Source organism: Balaenoptera ricei, chromosome 8 (assembly GCF_028023285.1).
Source record: "Balaenoptera ricei isolate mBalRic1 chromosome 8, mBalRic1.hap2, whole genome shotgun sequence".
Taxonomy (NCBI): domain Eukaryota; kingdom Metazoa; phylum Chordata; class Mammalia; order Artiodactyla; family Balaenopteridae; genus Balaenoptera; species Balaenoptera ricei.
Window position 1 is genome coordinate 58,092,893 of NC_082646.1, and position 22,399 is coordinate 58,115,291.

Here is a 22,399-nt window from a genome sequence, read left to right on the forward strand (position 1 = left end):
TCCTCAGGCTATGCCATTCTTTTAAATTTTGTGCCCTGCCCCTTTCCCTCCTGTTTCATATCCATTAACAAAATATTGTAGTTATTTTTTTTACTACTTTTGTCTTTTATCCTTTACACTAGATATATAAGTGATTAGCACATCACCATTACATTAAATTATTTCCAGATTTAACTATATATTTACCTTTACTAGTGAGATTTACACTTTTATATATTTTCCTGTTATTACTTAGTGCCCCTTTGCTTCAACCTAAAGAAGTCCCTTTAACATCTCTTGTAAGGCCAGTCTAGTGGTGCTGAACTCTTTCATCTTTCAGCTTTTGCTTGTCTAGAAAACTCTTTAGCTTTCCTTCAATAATGAAGGAATACTCAGGTGGGTAGAGTATTCTTTGTCAGCAGCAGCACTTTGAATATATTGTGGTACTCCCTTTAGGCCTGCAAGGTTTCTGGTGAAAAATCTGCTGATTGCCTTATGGGGGTTCCCTTTTACATAACAAGTTGTTTTCTCTTGCTGTTTTTAAGATTCTCTCCTTGTCTTTAACTTTTGACAATTAATTATAATGTGTCTTGTCCAGTGTCTCCATTCATCTTAATTGGACCTCTCTGAACTTCCCAGATCTAAATGTCTGTTTCCTTCCCCAGGTTAGGGAAGTTTTCAGCTATTATTTTTTCAAAGAAGTTTTCTGCTTCTTTCACTCTCTCTTTTACTTCTGGAACCTCTATACTGTGCATATTGTTCCTCTTGATATGGCCCAATAAGTCCGTTAAGCTATCTTCACTATTTTTCATTCTTTTTGTTCCTCTGATTGGATGAATTCTACTATCCTGTCTTCGAGTTCATTGGTCCATTCTTCTGTTTATCTAGTCTACAGTTGAATCTTTCAGTTTAGTTATTATATTTTTCCACTCTGTGGTTTCTAATTGGTACTTTCTTATATTTTCTATTCCTTTGTTGAAATTCTCTTTGTTCATGCTTTGTTCTCCTGATCTGGTGATCATCTTTATGATCATTATTTTGAACTGTTTATCAGATAAACCACTTATCTCCTTTTCATTAAGGTCTTGTTCTTTCATTTGGAAGATATTCCTCTATTTCTTCTTTTTCCTTGACTCTGTGTTGGTTTCTATGCATTAGATAAAAGAGTTACCTCTCCCAGTCTTGAAGGAGTGGTGTGGTGTAGGAGCTGTATCTGTCAACCCTGCCCTAGTCCTTGCTTGTCTCTTACACATTTGTGGTTGTCTAAACAGACTTCTTTGTTCTTAGTGGCTCCAGAAGTTGAGGGAATTCCAAGATCTGTCAATATCCCAAAGGGGAGGACCTTAGTCAGCACCTAGACGGAGGCTGATTAGAAGCCAGACCCTCAGGCAAAAGCTTTTAAAGTATGCAAATATACTACTTTCAAGGGAAGACTGGGAATTGTGGGTTTCTGTCTGTTCCCTTTGCACTGAGTCCTGGGGGGATTGGCAGTTGTGAACTCTTTCTTTCTTTGCTACCATCCCATTGAACCTGTGAATACAAGCTCCACTGGCCACCAGAATCAGGCTGTTGTGGGATATGTCCTTTGGGTGGCAGCCACAAAAGGCTGGTCACCAGATGTGTGCACAAGCTCTTTTCTTAGAGAAACGAGTGATGTGGGGCAGGGCAGAGGGAAAGAGTAAAGATGGCAATCACTGTTCTACCTGTCATCTGGAGAGGATTGCAGGCCCCTAGATGTGTGTTAAATCAGAAGCTTGCCCCTCTGGCTGCAACTTTTAAGATAAGCAAATAGGCCTGGGAGTTTCTGTCTGCTGCCTCTGCATTGTGATCTAGGGGGATAGCCAGTTAAGAACTGTTCCTCTGTTATAGTCCTGTGGGACCTGTGAACATAAGCCCCACTGGCCACCAGAGACAGGTGATCAATGGGCATGCACTGGGCAGCAGCTGCAAAAACCGAGGTGCCAGACATATGCACAAACTCCTTTCTGGGAGATACTCATGACCTGGAGAGAGGCAGAGGGAGAGCATGAAGATGGTGCCCACTGGCCTCTATGGACTCTGGAGAGTATTACAGGTGGTCCCTAGATATGTGTTAAATTTGAAGTCTGCCCTCTGGCCACGTCTATCAAGGTAAGCAAGTAGATCTTCTTCATGGAAAGACTGGTTGTGTTTTAGTTGCTGCCTCTTCACTGGGCTCTGGGCGTTAGCCATGGTGAGTATGTATGAGCCCTTTAAGAACTGTCTCTTAGTTCACTAGAGCGTTTTGGGTTTGGTAGACACAGACCCCTTGGCTTTCAAAGCTAGATATTTTAGGGACCTATATCTCAGGTAGAAGTCTTAAAAGTTGGGGTATCAGATATGGGGTCCAAATCCTTTGCTCCTCATGGAAAAGCTGGGAATTGTGAGTTCCTTCCTGGTTGTGTGTTGCTGTGCTAGGGGTGATGTTTATGGTGCAATTGTGTCTCAACCTCTCCCCCCCAATTTGATGTGGTTTTTTTTTTCTTATTTGCTCAATATGTATGAGTATCTCGGCTACTTTCCCATGTGGAATATTATTCAACCTTAAAAAAGAAGGAGATCTTGACATTTGTAACACCATAAATGAACTTGGAGCACATTATGCTAAGTGCAGTAATCCAGATACAGAAAGACAAATACCCCATGATCTCATTTATACGTGGAATTTAAAATAGTCAAACTCATAGAAGCAGAGAGTAGAATGGTGATTGCTAAGAGGAGGGAGAAATGGAGGTATATTGGTCAAATGGTTCAAAGTTTCAATTTTATAAGATGAATAATTTCTAGAGATCTAACATACAGCAATGTGACTGTAGTTAACTATACTGAATATATACTGGAAATTTACTAAGAGGGTAAATCTCAAGTGTTTTCACAACAAAAAAAGAAGTAAAGAAAAGGGTAACTATTTGAGGTGATTTTATATGAGATTAATTAGCTTGATTGTGGTGATTATTTCACAATATATATGTATATAAAAATCAAGTTTTATACCTTAAATATATAAATTTTTCTTTGTCAATTATACCTCAATAAAACTGGAAAAACCCTAGAAACTCTTTACCCATTAAACAATAACTCTCATTTCTCCCCTCCTCCCAGTCTCTGGCAACCACTATTCTATTACATTTGGTTTCTATCATTTTGATTACTCTAAGTACTTCATATGAGTGGAATCATACAGTATTTGTCCTATCGTGACTGGCTTACTTTGCTTAGCATGATGTCTTTAAGGTTCATCCCTGTCATAACGTGTTAGAATTTTCTTCCTTTTTAAGACTGAATAGTACTCCATTGTATGTGTATACCATGTTTCGTTTATTTATTCATCAATTGGTAGACATCTGGGTTGTTTCCATCTTTTGGTTATTGTGAATAATGCTGCTATAAACATGGGTACACAAATACCTATTCATATCCTTGCTTTTAATTCTTTTGAGTATATTCTTTTGAGTGTTTTGTCATGAAGATTTCCCCCTATGTTTTCTTCTAAGAGTTTTATAATTTTAGCACAGACCTTTAGGTCTTTGATCCATTTTGAGTTCATTTTCATATATGGTATAAAGTAAGGGTCCAACTTCATTCTTTTGCATGAGGATATCCAGTTTTCCCAGTACCACTTGTTGAAATGATTGCCCTTTCCCATTGAATGGTCTTGTTACCCTTGCCTAAAATAAATTGACCATATTTCTGGGCTCTCTGTCCTATTCCATTGGTCTATATGTCTGTATTTATGCCAGTATCACACTGTTTTGATTACTGTGCTTTGTGGTAAGATTTAAAATCAGGAGGAGTGTATTTCCTCCAAATTTTTTCTTCTTTTTCAAGATTGTTTGGCTTTCCAGGTTCCCTTGCAATTCATATGAATTTTAATATTAAAACATGCCATTGGGAACTTGATGGAGATTGCATTGAATCTGTAGTGTAGTCTGGGTAGTATTGTCATCTCAACAATATTAAGTCTTCCAATCCATGAACATGATGTATATTTCCATTTATTTATATTTTCTTTAATTTCTTTCAGCAGGGTTTTTTGGTAGTTTTCAGTGTTCAAGACTTTCATTTCTTTTTCGTTCTATTATAAGTGGATTTTTAAAAAATTTCCTTTTTGGATTGTTCGTTACAAGTTCTCTCTAATCCTTTTTTATTATTTTCTTCATTAGTTTTATTTTCTTGAATTTGGACATTGCTATTCTCTATGCCACTTACTCAACTTATATCCTTTATATTCCTTGCAAGTAGTCTTTGTCTTTTTCTTCATTTTCATTCAGTCCTGTCAGTTTCTGTTTCACATCTTTCTATTGCTTTCCCATATCCTCTCTGAGTTTTTTCATTTTTGCTTCATGGTACTCTTTCAGATACGTAGTTGCTTGTTTAAAAATTTTATTTACTTCATGTTGGAGTTTTACTTTGCTTCATGGCATAATTTTTTTGTATGCATTTTCTTGCCTAGAAGTTATGATTATTATTTTCTGTTCATTCTCACAGTGTCCCTGTAAAAATACTTCAGTGTAATTTTTCTTGTTCATAATAGAATATATTGAACTTCATGGACCAGTTAGTAGGGCAACTCTATAATGTGATAGAAGAAGAGAATCTTGGATACTTTCCACTTTTCTTAGTTCTAGAGCTCCTTCTCTTGTTGCTCAAATTATAGACAGTTTCTTTAATGTATAGTGATCTTTTGGGAAACAGGTTCCTCATGATCTTTCTATTCTAGCTTGTTGCAATAGCATCCATAATGTCAGGTTCCTCCTTACTTTCCTTAGAAACTGACTGCTGCCTCCATAGGATGCCACCACCTTCCAATATGCCTCCCTCCCTTTCCATTAGAAGCAGTCTTCTAAGACTTCCTTCTAGTACCTTTAACTTTGAAACTCCTTTTTTTTTTTTTTTTTTTAATAATATAGTCTTTTTTTTTTTTTGGCTGTGCCACACGGCTTGTGGGATCTTAGTTCTCCAACCAGGGATCAAACCTGCACCCCCTGTATTGGAAGCATGGAGTCTTAGCCACTGGACCAACAGGGAATTCTTGAAACTCCTTTTCTTTCAGTGCCAGTGCTCTCACTGCCAGGATTCAGACCTGCTCTCAGTAGTTCCTGTTCAACACGAGATCTCTCCTTCTTAGGGTAAAACTTCATTGAAATTTTCCAGATGCCACCCCCACAAAAGCCTCTCTGCATTTTTCACTTTTCTTCACAGCTCTCCCTGGTCTCTCCTCACTCCTAGCAGATCCAGCACCAACTCTGCTGCTTTCTGGGCTTTATTTACACACCTTTGTTTAACTTGAGGTTTGTACTCTTCCCTATTCCTTTGTTTCAAGGGGTGTTTCTGGGTGTTTTTTCTCTCCTTGTTGCTTTCTACGATCATTAAGAGAATGTGTGGGGAGATGCAAAACTAGCCAGTGCTATTCTATAGAAATCCTTACTTGGATAATATACTTCTCTCACTTGATTTATTAGCACTAGTTGATATCTTCTGAACCACCACCACTACCACCCCCAGAAAATAAACTGAGTGATAAATAATCAGCAAACTTAAATCTGCTATTCCTCTTCCCCTCCTAGCTTATCATCTGTATACTGGCAAGATTTATAATATTTACGTTATACCTGTATTTGTTTTAGTCTTAGTCTTGCAGTTAAATAAATTCACTGCTCAAGACAATCCTTTTGCTGTAGTTTTTCCATTTATCTCTTCTTGGCTGAAGTTCATCCTTTAATAGTCTCTTCAAGAAGGGCTCATGTATTTATGGTCAATTAATCTACAACAAAGGAGGCAAGAATATACAATGGAGAAAAGACGGTCTAATCAATAAGTGGTGCTGGGAACACTGGACAGCCACATGTAAAACAATGAAAATAGAACATTCCCTCACACCATACACAAAAATAAACTCAACGGGGTTTAAAGACCTTAATGTAAGACATGATACCATAAAGCTCCTAGAGGAGAACATAGGCAAAACATTCTCTGACATAAATCGTAGCAATATTTTCTTGGTCAGTCTCCCAAGGCAAAAGAAATAAAAGCAAAATAAACAAATGGGACCTAATCAAACTTAAAAGCTCTTCACAGCAAAGGAAAACATCAACAAAACAAAACGGCAACCTATGGAATGGGAGAAAATATGTGCAAATGATGCAGCTGACAAGGGGTTAATATCCAAAGTATACAAACAGCTCATACAACTCAATATAAAAAAAAAATTCCAATCAAAAACTGGGCAGGAGACCTAAGTAGACATTTTTTCAAAGAGGACATACAGATGGCCAACAGGCACATAAAAAGTTGCTTGACATTGCTAATTATTAGATAAATGCAAATTAAAACCACAATGAGATATCACCTCACACTGGTCAGAGTGGCTGATATCAAAAAGTCTACAAATAACAAATGTTAGAGAGGATGTGGAGAAAAGGGAACCCAGGTACCCTGTTAGTAGGAAAGTAAATTGGTGCAGCCACTGTGGAAAACAGTCTGGAGGTTCCTTTAAAAACTAAAAATAGAGCTACCATATGATCAGCAAGTCCACTCCTCAATATATATCTGGAAAAAATGAAAACACTAATTCAAAAAGATACGGGCAACCCAATGTTCATAGCAGCACTATTTATAATAGACAAGACATGGAAGCAACCCAAGTGCCCATCAACAGAATATTGGCTTAAGAAGATGTGATATATATATTTATGTATACAATGAATGTTACTCAGCTATAAACAAGAATGAAATATTGCCATTTGTAGCATTGTGTATAGAATATTATGCTTAGTGAAATAAGTATATGTGGAATCTAAAAAATAATACAAATGAAGGAGACCTTCAAGATGGTGGAGGAGTAAGACATGGAGATCACCTTCCTCCCCACATATACATCAGAAATACATCTACTTGGGCTTCCCTGGTGGCGCAGTGGTTGAGAATCCGCCTGCCAATGCAGGGGACACGGGTTCAAGCCCTGGTCTGGGAAGATCCCACATGCCGCGGAGCAACTAGGCCCGTGAGCCACAATTACTGAGCCTGCGCGTCTGGAGCCTGTGCTCCGCAACAAGAGAGGCCGCGATAGTGAAAGGCCCGCGCACTGCGATGAAGAGTGGCCCCCGCTCGCCGCAACTAGAGAAAGCCCTCGCACAGAAACGAAGACCCAACACAGACAAAAATAAATAAATAAATAAAATCAAAAAATTAAAAAAAAAAAAAAAAGTTGGGGGAGCACGTAAGGAATGGCTTTAAAAAAAAAAAAAAAGAAAGAAATACATCTACTTGTGGAATAGCTCCTATAGAATACATACTGAACACTGGCAGAAGACCTCAGACATCCCGAAAGGCAAGAAACTCCCCATGTACCTGGGTAGGGCAAAACAAAAAAGAAAAAACAGAGACAAAAGAATAGGGATGGGACCTGCACCTCTGGGAGGGAGCTGTGAAAGAGGAAAAGCTTCCACACAATAGGAAGCCCCTTCACTGGCAGAGACTGGGGGTGGCAGGGGGGAAGCTTCGGAGCCACGGAGGAGAGCGCAGCAACAAGGGTACAGAAGGCAAAGCGGAGAGATTCCCTCACAGAGGATCCGTGCCGACCAGCACTCACCAGCCTGAGAGGCTTGTCTGCTCACCCACTGGGAAGGGTGGGGGCTGGGAGGTGAGGCTCCAGCTTCGGAGGTCAGATCCCAGGGAGAAGACTGGGGTTGGCTGCGTGAACACAGCCTGAAGGGGGATAGTGCACCACAGCTAGCCAGGAAGGAGTCCGGGGAAAAGTCTGGAACTGCCTAAGAGGCAAGAGAACATTGTTTGGGGTGTATGAGGAGAGGGGATTCAGAGCACTGCCTAAATGAGCTCCAGAGACAGGAGTGAGCCGTGGCTATCAGCATGGACACCAGAGACAGGCATGAAATGCTAAGGCTGCTGCTGCAGCCACCAAGAAGCCAGTGTAAAAGCACAGGTCACTATCCACACCTCCCCTCCTGAGAGCCTGTGCAGCCCACCACTGCCAGGGTCCCGTGATCCAGGGACAACCTCCCTGGGAGAACACACGGTGCACCTCAGGCTGTTGCAACGTCATGCTGGCCTCTGCCGCCACAGGCTCACCCCGCGTTCTGTAACGCTTCCTCCCCCCGGCCTCAGTGACCCAGAGCCCCCTAACCAGCTGCTACTTTAACCCTGTCCTGTCTGAGCGAAGAAGAGATGCCCTCAGGCGACCTACATGCACAGGTGGGGTCAAATCCAAAGCTGAACCCCAGGAACTGTGTGAACAAAGAAGAGAAAGTGAAATTTCTCCCAGCAGCCTCAGGAGCAGTGGATTAAATCTCCACAATCAACTTGATGTACCCTGCATCTCTGGAATACCTGAAAAGACAATGAATCATCCCAAAATTGAGGCAGTGGACTTTGGGAGCAACTGTAGACTTGGGGTTTGCTTTCTGCATCTAATTTGTTTCTGGTTTTAGGTTTATTTAGTTTAGTATTTACAGTTTATTATCATTGGTAGATTTGTTTATTGATTTGGTTGCTCTTCTCCTTTTTTATTTTTTTATATATAGATATATATTTTTTTCCTTTTCCTCTTTTTGTGAGTGTGTATGGGTATGCTTCTTTGTGTGATTTTGTCTGTATAGCTTTTCTTTTACCATTTGTCCTATTGTTCTGTCTGTCAATTCTTTTGTTTTGTATAGTTTTAGCACTTGTTATCATTGCTGGATATGTTTTTTGGTTTGGTTGCTCTCTTCTTTCTTTCTTTTATTACTTTTAATTTTTTAAATTTTTAATAATTTTTCAAATTTTTTATTTTAATAACTTTATTCTTTCTTTCTTCCTTTCTTCCTTCCTTCCTTTCTCTCTTTCTTTCTTTCTTTCTTTTTTCTTCTTTCCTCCGTTTTCTTCTGAGCCATGTGGCTGACAGGGTCTTGGTGCTCCGGCCAGGTGTCAGGCCTGTGCCTTTGAGGTGGGAGAGCCGAGTTCAGGACATTGGTCCACCAGAGACCTCCCAGCTCCATGTAATATCAAACAGCAAAAGCTCTCCAAGAGATCTCCATCTCAACGCTAACACCCAGCTACCCTCAATGACCAGCAAGCTACAGTGCTGGACACCCTATGCCAAACAACTAGCAAGACAGGTACACAACCACAACCATTAGCAGAGACACTGCCTAAAATCATAATAAGGTCACAGGCACCCCAAAACACACCACCGGACGTGGTCCAACCCACCAGAAAAACAAGATCCAGCCTCATCCACCAGAATGCAGGCACCAGTCCACTCCACCAGGAAGCCTACACAACCCACTGAACCAACCTTACCCACTGGGGGCAGACACCAAAAACAACGGGAACTACCAACCTGAAGCCTGCGAAACGGAGACCCCAAACAAAGTAAGTTAAACAAAATGAGAAGACAGAGAAACACACAGCAGATGAAAGAGCAAGGTAAAAACCCACCAGACCAAACAAATGAAGAGGAAATAGGCAGTCTACCTGAAAAAGAATTCAGAGTAATGATAGTAAAGATGATCCAAAATCTTGGAAATAGAATGGAGAGAATACAAGAAACGTTTAACAAGGACCTAGAAGAACTAAAGAGCAAACAAACAATGATGAACAACACAATAAATGAAATTTAAAATTCTCTAGAAGGAATCAATAGCAGAATAACTGAGGCAGTAGAACAGATAAGTGATCTGGATGATAAAATAGTGGAAATAAGTACTGCAGAGCAGAATAAAGGGAAAAGAATGAAAAGAATTGAGGAGAGTCTCAGAGACTTCTGGGACAACATTAAACACACCAACATTCGAATTATAGGGGTCCCAGAAGAAGAAGAGAAAAAGAAAAGGGCTGAGAATATATTTGAATAGATCGTAGTTGAAAACTTCCCTAGTATGGGAAAGGAAATAGTTAATCAAGTCCAGGAAGCACTGAGAGTCCCATACAGGATAAATCCAAGGAGAAACACCCCAAGACACATATTAATCAAACTATCAAAAATTAAATACAAAGAAAAAATATTAAAAGCAGCAAGGGAAAAACAGTGAATAACATACAAGGGAATCCCCATGAGGTTAACAGCAGATCTTTCAGCAGAAACTCTGCAAGCCAAAAGGGAGTGGCAGGACATATTGAAAGTGATGAAAGGGAAAAACCTACAACCAAGATTACTCTACCTACCAAGGATCTTATTCAGATTCGACAGAGGAATTGAAACCTTTACAGAGAAGCAAAAGCTAAGAGAATTCAGCACCACCAAACCAGCTTTACAACAAATGCTAAAGGAACTTCTCTAGGCAGGAAACACAAGAGAAGGAAAACACCTACAATAATTAACCCAAAACAATTAAGAAAATGGTAATAGGAACATATATATTGATAACTACCTTAAATGTAAATGGATTAAATGCTCCTATATATGGAATCTAAAAAAAAGTGGTTCTGAAGAACCTAAGGGCAGGACAGGAATAAAGATGCAGACGTAGAGAACGGACTTGAGGACATGGGGAGGGGGAAGGGTAAACCGGGACAAAGTGAGAGAGTGGCATGGACATATACACACCACCAAATGTAAAATCGATAGCTAGTGGCAAGCAGCCGCATAGCACAGGGAGATCAGCTCTATTCTTTGTGACCACCTAGAGGGGTGAGATAGAGAGGGTGTGAGGGAGATGCAAGAGGGAGGAGATATGGGGATATATGTATATGTATAGCTGATTCACTTTGTTGTAAAGCAGAAACTAACAGAGCATTGTTAAGCAATTATACTCCAATAAAGATGTTTAAAAAAATAGAAAGAGGGCTCCCTCCTGCTCCGGCTCAGGCTCCGGCGTGGCGGCGGTGGCGGCTTTGGAGGAAGAGGCAAGATGGCGGAGGAGTAAGATGCGGAGATCACCTTCCTTCCCACAGATACAGTAGAAATACATCTACACGTGGAACTGCTCCTACAGAACACCCACTGAACGCTGGCAGAAGACGTCAGACCTCCCAAAAGGAAATAAAATCCCCACGTACTTGGCCGTGTGGATGAAAGGCTCTTGGTGCTCCAGCCAGGCATCAGGGCTGTGCCTCTGAGGTGGGAGAGCCAACTTCAGGACACTGGTCCACAAGAGACCTCCCAGCTCCACGTAATACCAAATGGTGAAAACCTCTCAGAGATCTCCATCGCAACATCAAGACCCAGCTTCACTCAACGACCAGCAAGCTACAGTGCTGGACACCCTATGCCAAACAACTAGCAAGACAGGAACAGAGCCCCATCCATTAGCAGAGAGGCTGCCTAAAATCATAATAAGGCCACAGACACCCCAAAACACACCACCAGACGTGGACGGGCCCACCAGAAAGACAAGATCCAGCCTCATCTACCAGAACACAGGCACTAGTCCCCTCCACCAGGAAGCCTACACAACCCACTGAACGAACCTTAGCCACTGGGGACAGATACCAAAAACAACGGGAACTACGAACCTGCAGCCTGTGAAAAGGAGACCCCAAACACAGTAAGATAAGCAAAATAAGAAGAAAAAAAAACACACAGCAGGTAAAGGAGCAGGGTCAAAACACACCAGACCTAACAAATGAAGAGGAAATAGGCAGTCTACCTGAAAAAGAATTCAGAATAATGATAGTAAAGATGATCCAAAATCTTGGAAATAGAATAGACAACATGCAAGAAACATTTACCAAGGACCTAGAAGAACTAAAGAGGAACCAAGCAACGATGAAAAACACAATAAATGAAATTAAAAATACTCTAGAAGGGATCAATAGCAGAATAACTGAGGCAGAAGAACGGATAAGTGACCTGGAAGATAAAATAGTGGAAATAACTACTGCAGAGCAGAATAAAGAAAAAAGAATGAAAAGAACTGAGGACAGTCTCAGAGACCTCTGGGACAATATTAAACACACCAACATTCGAATTATAGGGGTCCCAGAAGAAGAAGAGAAAACGAAAGGGACTGAGAAAATATTTGAAGAGATTATAGTTGAAAACTTCCCTAATATGGGAAAGGAAATAGTTAATCAAGTCCTGGAAGCACAGAGAGTCCCATACAGGACGAATCCAAGTAGAAACACGCCAAGACACATATTAATCAAACTGTCAAAAATTAAATATAAAGAAAACATATTAAAAGCAGCAAGGGAAAAACAACAAATAACACATAAGGGAATCCCCATAAGGTTAACAGCTGATCTTTCAGCAGAAACTCTGCAAGCCAGAAGGGAGTGGCAGGATATACTTAAAGTGATGAAGGAGAAAAACCTACAACCAAGGTTACTCTACCCAGCAAGGATCTCATTCAGATTCGATGGAGAAATGAAAACCTTTACAGACAAGCAAAAGCTGAGAGAGTTCAGCACCACCAAACCAGCTTTACAACAAATGCTAAAGGAACTTCTCTAGGCAAGAAACACAAGAGAAGGAAAACACCTACAATAGCAAACCCAAAATATTTAAGAAAATGGGAATAGGAACATACATATCGATAATTACCTTAAATGTAAATGGATTAAATGCTCCCACCAAAAGACACAGACTGACTGAATGGATAAAAAAACAACACCCATATATATGCTGTCTACAAGAGACCCACTTCAGACCTAAGGATACATACAGACTGAAAGTGGGGGGATGGAAAAAGATATTCCATGCAAATGGAAATCAAAAGAAAGCTGGAGTAGCAATTCTCATATCAGACAAAGTAGACTTTAAAATAAAGACTATTACAAGAGGTAAAGAAGGACACTATATAATGATCAAGGGATTGATCCAAGAGGAAGGTATAACAATTGTAAATATTTATGCACCCAACATAGGAGCACCTCAATACATAAGGCAAATACTAACAGCCATAAAAGGGGAAATCGACAGTAACACAATCATAGTAGGGGACTTTAACACCCCACTTTCACCAATGGACAGATCATCTAAAATGAAAATAAATAAGGAAACACAAGCTTTAAATGATACATTAAACAAGATGGACTTAATTGATATTTATAGGACATTCCACCCAAAAACAACAGAATACACATTTTTCTCAAGTGCTCATGGAACATTCTCCAGGATAGATCATATCTTGGGTCACAAATCAAGCCTTGGTAAACTTAAGAAAATTGAAATCGTATCAAGTATCTTTTCCGACCACAACGCTATGAGACTAGATATCAATTACAGGAAAAGATCTGTAAAAAATACAAACACATGGAGGCTACACAGTACACTACTTAATAACGAAGTGATCACTGAAGAAATCAAAGGGGAAATCAAAAAATACCTAGAAACAGATGACAATGGAGATACGACGACCCAAAACCTATGGGATGCAGCAAAAGCAGTTCTAAGAGGGAAGTTTATAGCAATACAAGCCTACCTCAAGAAACAGGAAACATCTCGAATAAACAACCTAACCTTGCACCTAAAGCAATTAGAGAAAGAAGAGCAAAAAAACCCCAAAGCTAGCAGAAGGAAAGAAATCATAAAGATCAGATCAGAAATAAATGAAAAAGAAATGAAGGAAACAATAGCAAAAATCAATGAAACTAAAAGCTGGTTCTTCGAGAAGATAAACAAAATTGATAAACCATTAGCCAGACTCATCAAGAGAAAAAGGGAGAAGACTCAAATCAATAGAATTAGAAATGAAAAAGGAGAAGTAACCACTGACACTGCAGAAATACAAACGATCATGAGAGATTACTACAAGCAACTCTATGCCAATAAAATGGACAACCTGGAAGAAATGGACAAATTCTTAGAAATGCACAACCTGCCGAGTCTGAACCAGGAAGAAATAGAAAATATGAACAGACCAATCACAAGCACTGAAATTGAAACTCTGATTAAAAATCTTCCAACAAACAAAAGCCCAGGACCAGATGGCTTCACAGGCGAATTCTATCAAACATTTAGAGAAGAGCTAACACCTATCCTTCTCAAACTCTTCCAAAATATTGCAGAGGGAGGAACACTCCCCAACTCATTCTACGAGGCCACCATCACCCTGATACCAAAACCAGACAAAGATGTCACAAAGAAAGAAAACTACAGGCCAATATCATTGATGAACATAGATGCAAAAATCCTCAACAAAATACGAGGAAACAGAATCCAACAGCACATTAAAAGGATCATACACCATGATCAAGTGGGGTTTATCCCAGGAATGCAAGGATTCTTCAATATACGCAAATCAATCAACGTGATACATCATATTAACAAATTGAAGGAGAAAAACCATATGATCATCTCAATAGATGCAGAGAAAGCTTTCGACAAAATTCAACACCCATTTATGATAAAAGCCCTGCAGAAAGTAGGCATAGAGGGAACTTTCCTCAACATAATAAAGGCCATATATGACAAACCCACAGCCAACATTGTGCTCAATGGTGAAAAACTGAAACCATTTCCACTAAGATCAGGAACAAGACAAGGTTGCCCACTCTCACCACTATTATTCAACATAGTTTTGGAAGTGTTAGCCACAGCAATCAGAGAAGAAAAAGAAAGAAAAGGAATCCAAATCAGAAAAGAAGAAGTAAATACATCACTGTTTGTAGATGACAGGATACTATACATAGAGAATCCTAAAGATGCTACCAGAAAACTCCTAGAGCTAATCAATGAATTTGGTAAAGTAGCAGGATACAAAATTAATGCACAGAAATCTCTTGCATTCCTATATACTAATGATGAAAAATCTGAAAGTGAAATTAAGAAAACACTCCTGTTTACCATTGCAACAAAAAGAATAAAATATCTAGGAATAAGCCTACCTAAGGAGACAAAAGACCTGTATGCAGAAAATTATAAGACATTGATGAACGAAAGTAAAGATGATACAAATAGATGGAGAGATATACCATGTTCTTGGATTGGAAGAATCAACATTGTGAAAATGACTCTACTACCCAAAGCAATCTACAGATTCAATGCAATCCCTATCAAACTACCACTGGCATTTTTCACAGAACTAGAACAAAAAATTTCACAATTTGTATGGAGACACAAAAGACCCCGAATAGCCAAAGCAATCTTGAGAACGAAAAATGGAGCTGGAGGCATCAGGCTCCCTGACTTCAGACTGTATTACAAAGCTACAGTAATCAAGACAGTTTGGTACTGGCACAAAAACAGAAATATAGATCAATGGAACAGTATAGAAAGCCCAGAGATAAACCCACGCACATATGGTCACCTTATCTTCGATAAAGGAGGCAAGCATATACAGTGGAGAAAAGACAGCCTCTTCAATAAGTGGTGCTGGGAAAATTGGACAGGTACATGTAAAAGTATGAAATTAGAACACTCCCTGACACCATACACAAAAATAAACTCAAAATGGATTAAAGACCTAAGTGTAAGGCCAGACACTATCAAACTCTTAGAGGAAAACATAGGCAGAACACTCTATGACTTACATCACAGCAAGATCCTTTTTGACCCAGCACCTAGAGAAATGGAAATAAAAACAAAAATAAACAAATGGGACCTAATGAAACTTAAAAGCTTTTGCACAGCAAAGGAAACCATAAAGAAGACCAAAAGACAACCCTCAGAATGGGAGAAAATATTTGCAAATGAAGCAACTGACAAAGGATTAATCTCCAAGATTTACAAGCAGCCCATGCAACTCAATAACAAAAAAACAAACAACCCAATCCAAAAATGGGCAAAAGACCTAAATAGACATTTCTCCAAAGAAGATATACAGATGGCCAACAGACACATGAAAGAATGCTCAACATCATTAATCATTAGAGAAATGCAAATCAAAACTACAATGAGGTATCATCTCACACCGGTCAGAATGGCCATCATCAAAAAATCTAGAAACAATAAATGCTGGAGAGGGTGTGGAGAAAAGGGAACACTCTTGCACTGTTGGTGGGAATGTAAATTGATACAGCCACTATGGAGAACAGTATGGAGGTTCCTTCAAAAACTACAAATAGAACTACCATACGACCCAGCAATCCCACTACTGGGCAAATACCCTGAGAAAACCAGAATTCAAAAAGAGTTATGTACCAAAATGTTCATTGCAGCTCTATTTACAATAGCCAGGACATGGAAGCAACCTAAGTGTCCATCATCGGATGAATGGATAAAGAAGATGTGGCACATATATACAATGGAATATTACTCAGCCATAAAAAGAAATGAAATGGAGGTATTTGTAGTGAGGTGGATGGAGTTAGAGTCTGTCATACAGAGTGAAGTAAGTCAGAAAGAGAAAAACAAATACAGTATGCTAACACATATATACGGAATCTAAGGGAAAAAAAAAAAAAAGGTCATGAAGAACCTAGTGGCAAGACAGGAATAAAGACACCGACCTACTAGAGAATGGACTTGAGGATATGCGGAGGGGGAAGGGTAAGATGTGACAAAGTGAGAGAGTGGCAGGGACATATATATATACCACCAAACGTAAAATAGATAGCTAGTGGGAAGCAGCCGCATAGCACAGGGAGATCAGCTTGGTGCTTTGTGACCACCTAGAGGGGTAGGATAGGGAGGGTGGGAGGGAGGGAGATGCAAGAGGGAAGAGATATGGGAACATATGTATATGTATAACTGAGTCACTTTGTTATAAAGCAGAAACTAACACACCATTGTAAAGCAATTATACTCCAATAAAGATGTTTAAAAAATATAGAAAACAAAAGAAAAAAGATTTAGTATGAATTTAAAAAAAATACAAATGAATCTGTATATAAAACAGAAAGAGACTCACAGACATAGAAGACAAATTTATGGTTACCAAAGGGGAGAGGGAGAAAGGAAGGGGCAAATTAGGGGTATGGGATTAACAGATACAAACTAGATATAAACTACTATATATAAAATAGATAAGCAGCAAGGATTTACTGTATAGCACAGGGGAATTATACCCAATATCTTGTAATAACCTGTAATGGAATATAATTTGCAAAAATACTGAATCACTATGCTGTACACCTGACACTAACACAACATCGTAAATCAACTATGCTTCAATAAAAAGATATCATTTCTCCTCTGAATTACCAGAGAAGCAACGCTTTCCCCCAGGAGAGTCCCAGTTGCCTCCTGACTCTCTGTGAGGCTCCCCAACATTAGCAAATGTGTCTGACTCAGGGTCTTTTCAAACTACTGCCTCTACACTGGAACTCAGAGTGTGTGAGCTTTTGAGTGTGCCCCTTTAATAAGAGTGTAGTCTCTTTCCTTCAGCTCTCCTGAACAGAGGACCCACTGGTTTTCAAAACCAGACTTTCTGGGGGCTCATCTTCCTGGTTCAGGACCCTCTGGATGGGGAGCCCAATGTGAGGCTTCAACCCCTCGCCTTGCGGAGAACCTCTGCAATTGTGATATTCCTCCTGTTTTGGGGTTACTGGCCCAGGGGAATGGGTCTTGACTATACTGCATCTCTGCTCTTTCTACCCATCCTGCTGTGGTTCCTTCTCTACATGTTCAGGTGTGGTAAATCTTTTCTGCTAGTCTTCGGGTCATTCTCATAGGTAGTTGCTCTGTAAATTGTAATTTTGGCGTGCCTGTGGAACAAGTGAGTTCAGGGTCTTCCTACTCCACCGTCTTGGCCATCCCCAGCCCTGAACTATTTTATTTTTAAAGGAAACCTCATTTCTTGTTTTATCTGATACCCACAACAATTCATTTTCATCTAGGGAGGCTGAGGCTTAGAGAAAAGTAAATTGATCAAGGTCTCACACCTGGAAAGTGGCAGGGATGCGTGTGGAACTAAGTCTTCCTAAAGTATTACATCACAACATTCTATCTCTGTTAGTTGTTCCCAACCCAGCTTACACAACTGACTCACTCATGGTGCTTTTCTGAAATACAGCTGCCTGGGTCCCACCCAGACTTTCAGCGTCAGAATTTCTAGAGTTGTAGTTTTGGGGTCTAAGGGGATTTGGGAGGTGAGAAAGAAGAGTTCTCTGTGGGCTGCGTTAGTGGTTGAGATTTGAGCTGGCAATGGGTAGAATGTCTGTGGGCATTACCTAATGCTGACCTCCAGCGTGGCTTCAGCGTGTGCTTGGGGGGATGCGTAAATGATTGCAAGAAGCTGTAATTGAGGGCCTGTGATAGGTGGCGCTGAGTTGCAGAATTCCCTGTAGGAAAGTCTGGTTCCTGTGGCTAGGATCTGGAGCCTCTGGTTTATTCTTACAAGTCGTACAGCATGTAGTTTAGAATTCTTTTCTGGCTGCATTTTCACAACCAAGGTGGGATTCTCTAAGCTTGGGAAGATTTTAACAAAGTTGATTTAAAAACTGGACTATGTCAGTGTTTCCCTCTCCAGTTTGGAGTTTTTTACTGCCCTGAGCTTAGATTAGCTCAGCTGAACTAATGAGAAGGGCTTCTTAAAAATAAATCTTGAAAAAATAAACAAGGTCAGTGATCTGTGATGAGACTTGGATGGCTGTGCTGCAACCTGGGATTTTGCAATGTCAGCCCCATTTCCCATGTTACCAGAAAGCCAAATGGACTTGGCCAAAGATAGGGTTAATATTAGGATGGATGGGTTTGCAGGCTTCTTTTTTCACTTTATTTCCTCAAGTCTGTGATCTCTAGTTTCATGAAATCAGGTGATTCATTCTTCTTTTTCCTCAGCCACAGTTTCTAAACTGTCTTAATGAGTGGGTTGGGAAATCTTACTCTGACCCTTTCCTTCATTTAATGATAACTCACGTTTGTAAATCTCTTTAGCTTCTACAAAGTAAATACATTTTCTTTACCTTAGTAGTTGATCCTCAAAATAATAAGAACAACAATAATAAAAATATTAATAACAAATAGCAACAACACAATAGTAATAACCATAAAATAGTAACAGCAATAACCAAGCTACTATTTATTGAATGCCTATCACCTAATTGAATGCCTAATGCCTAATATGTTACCGCATATTATACTAGGAACTTACATGTTTGTGAAATGTACTGATCCTTTCAGGGAGATAAATATTTCACTCTGTAGACAGCAAACTGAGGTTCATAGTTTTAAAGTAACTTGCCCAAGGTCTTCTAGTTAGGAGTGGGTGAACTGGGATTTTAACTCTTCTCCATGAGTCCAAGCACCTTTCCACTGTACAACAGTGATACTCTAGGGCCCAGAGAGTCAAGGACCTGCCCAAGGTCACATGCCGCATGGTTGCAGTGCATGGAGTCTGCATTTCAGCCATTGTCTCTTGACTTCTGTACTGTGCTCTTTAATTCTTCTAGGTCCTCAGACACCATATAGTATTTGAAGTTTCCCCATCCTAGAGATGTTCAGACTAACGCCTTTAGTAGAAATGAGTTAGTTAGTTCTTTTAACTTTAAAACAAATTTGCATTTAATGACATCCATTCACATTCACCTAGTCTGCAATATGGGGAAGGCACAGTGCATGTAGAAGCAGCTATGTGGGAGTTCAAGCACTTGAGGTTATCACTGTTGACCATCCCTGACTCTGTGACCTTTGGTAAGTTGCTCTACCTTTCTTCACCTCAGTTGTCTTACCTGTAATATAGGTACATAATAATATTTACCTCATAGAGTTGCTGAATGGATTATAAGGCTAAAGGTGTGAAAAAGGTTATGCAAACTGTGGCCTTATTAAGAGTTGGTAGTAATTTTGTGGCTATTATTGCTTGCAGTCATGGCTTTCTTTTGGAATCTGTGATTAACACTTGAGTTGTTATGAGATTTAAGAAATAACAACTCTTAATGGAGTTCCTCCAATATAGAATTAAAGAATTGTCCTGGGGTAAAAAGCCTTTCTCTTCCTACATATAGGCTGTATTTCCTATTGGTTTAGATAGGGCTATTGGAAAGGCCAGATTAAAGAATTTTGTGCACTGAGACTAAGCAGACCCAAGGAAAGGTTTCCCAAGAAGTTCTCAAGAGTTCTCTGTAATGTCAGAAGCAGGATTCTAAGCTCTGGACATGGGCCTGGGCCTCTGGAACAAATACTGTATTTGAAACTGAGGCCAAAAAGGTAAGCCTCTTAAAACTACAAATCTCAGATACTCTTTTTTCTTTCTTACTCTAACCATCTGCCTTTTCCCTTTCTTTCTTTCTCTTCCTCTGTGTTCTCCTAATTCACTTACATAGTTGTTGTCAACAGGGTTGGAAACATTGCTGTACATACGATATACCAGGAGTTAGGCTTATCAACCAACTATGTGTTCGCGATTCTCTAAGTAATAACATTTTAAAATATCCTGGGGCTTCCCTGGTGGTGCAGTGGTTAGGAATCTGCCTGCCAGTGCAGGGGACACAGGTTTGAGCCCTGGCCTGGGAAGATCCCACATGCCGCGGAGCAACTAAGCCCATGTGCTGCAACTACTGAACCTCCACTGTAGAGCCTGTGAGCCACAACTACTGAGTCCACATGCCACAGCTGCTGAGGCCTGTGCACCTAGAGCCCATGCTCCACAACAAGAGAAGCCACCACAATGAGAAACCCGCACACCGCAACGAAGAGTAACTCCTACTCACCGCAACTAGAGAAAGCCCGCGTGCAGCAACGAAGACCCAACGCAGCCAAAAATAAATAAATAAACAAATAAATAAATTTATTTTAAAAAATAATAAATGCATCTGTTAAAAAAAATAAAATATCCTGTTTGGGGTTTTGTCCCTATTGCAATGTTTCCACTTGTTGTGTGACAACTCCATGACCTTCTCTGGGCTTCAGTTTCTTTCTTATCTGTAAAATGAATAAATTGGACTGAATGCTCTGTAAGGTCATATGTAGCTCATGAACCATGATTCTTGTATGTTCCTCCACTGCATTTGTTAAATCTTTATATAGAAAAATGCACAGTTCAGCAGTGTACAGCTCAATGAATTATCACATTGACCACCTGTGTGGCCACTACCTTGACCAACAAATAAGGTTTAACTAGCCCCCTGTAAGCTCCCTATGTTTTCCCTTTCAGACACTAACATCTGTCTCCTTCAGAAGATAAACATCATAAATGAGTTTGCCTGTTTTTGAACTTGCTATACATAGAATCATACAGTGTATATTATTTTCTTTACCTTCATTAGATTAACATTGATTATAATATATTTCTATTTTTTTTACACACATGTTTAGTTTATTTTCATTGCTATATAATATTCTCTTATAAGAATATCTTCTGTTGTAGTATTAATGAATATAAGGTTGATTTCAGTAATAGACTCTTTTAAAAATAAAAATTAAATTTTATTGAAGTATAGTTGATTTACAGTGTTGTATTAGTTTCAGGTATACTTTTTCATATATATATTCTTTTTCAGATTCTTTTCAATTATAGGTTATTACAAGATATTGAATATAGTTTCCTGTACTATACAGTAGGTCCTTGTTGTTTATCTGTTTTGTATATAGTAATGTGTATCTGTTAATCCCAAACTCCTAATTTATCCCTCCCCCGGCCCTTTCCCCACTGGTAACCATAAGTTTGTTTTCTATGTTTGTGAGTCTATTTCTGTTTTCTAAATAAGTTCATTTGTGTCATTTTAAAAATATTCCACATATAAGTGATATCACATGATATTTATCTTTCTCTGTCCCACTTACTTCACTTAGTATGATAATCTCTGGGTCCATCCATGTTGCTGCAGATAGTTTTACAGTTAAGTCCCCTACATAAGAACGTTCTGTTACAAGAACGCATTCCTAAGTCCAACGAATTTAGCTTAGGTAGCCAACTAACACGATCGGCTATATAGTAATGTACTGTAATAGGTTTATAATACTTTTCACACAAATAATACATAAAAAACAAACAAACACAAAAATAAAGAAAACATTTTTAATCTTACAGTACAGTACCTTGAAAAGTACAGTAGTACAGTACAACAGCTGGCATATAGGGGCTGGCATCGAGTGAACAGGCAAGAAGAATTACTGACTGGAGGAGGGAGAGGAGGTGGGAGATGGTAGAGCTGAAGGATCATCAAGAATAGGAGATGGAGGGCAAGCTGCAATTTCACTGATGCCTGACGTTGATGGCACAGGTTCTGGTTCTTTGCTGGATTCAATTCTATCTACCCTCTTGAAAAAATGATCCAGTGATGTCTGGGTAATAGCTCTTTTTTTCTCATCATAGATGACATGGTAGCACTGGATTGCATTCTGAACTGCTGCTGCAACCTTCGTGTACCGTTCTACTTTTGGGTCCTATGCCTCAAAAACTAACAGTGCCTCCTCAGATAAAGAAAATCCCCTTGCCATTTCCTGTATCGTGACTCTCTTCAGTTCTTCGGTTACTTCTTCTTCCTCTTGTCTGTCTTCGCCCTTTTTCTGGGCCTCCAATTCTGTCAGGTCTTCATTAGTAAGCTCTGTGTTCGCATCTTTCAAAGTTCACAACTTGAAGGTTCATATGTAGGAGTCTTACTGTATTTCATTCCCTTTTACAGCTTAAAATATTCCATT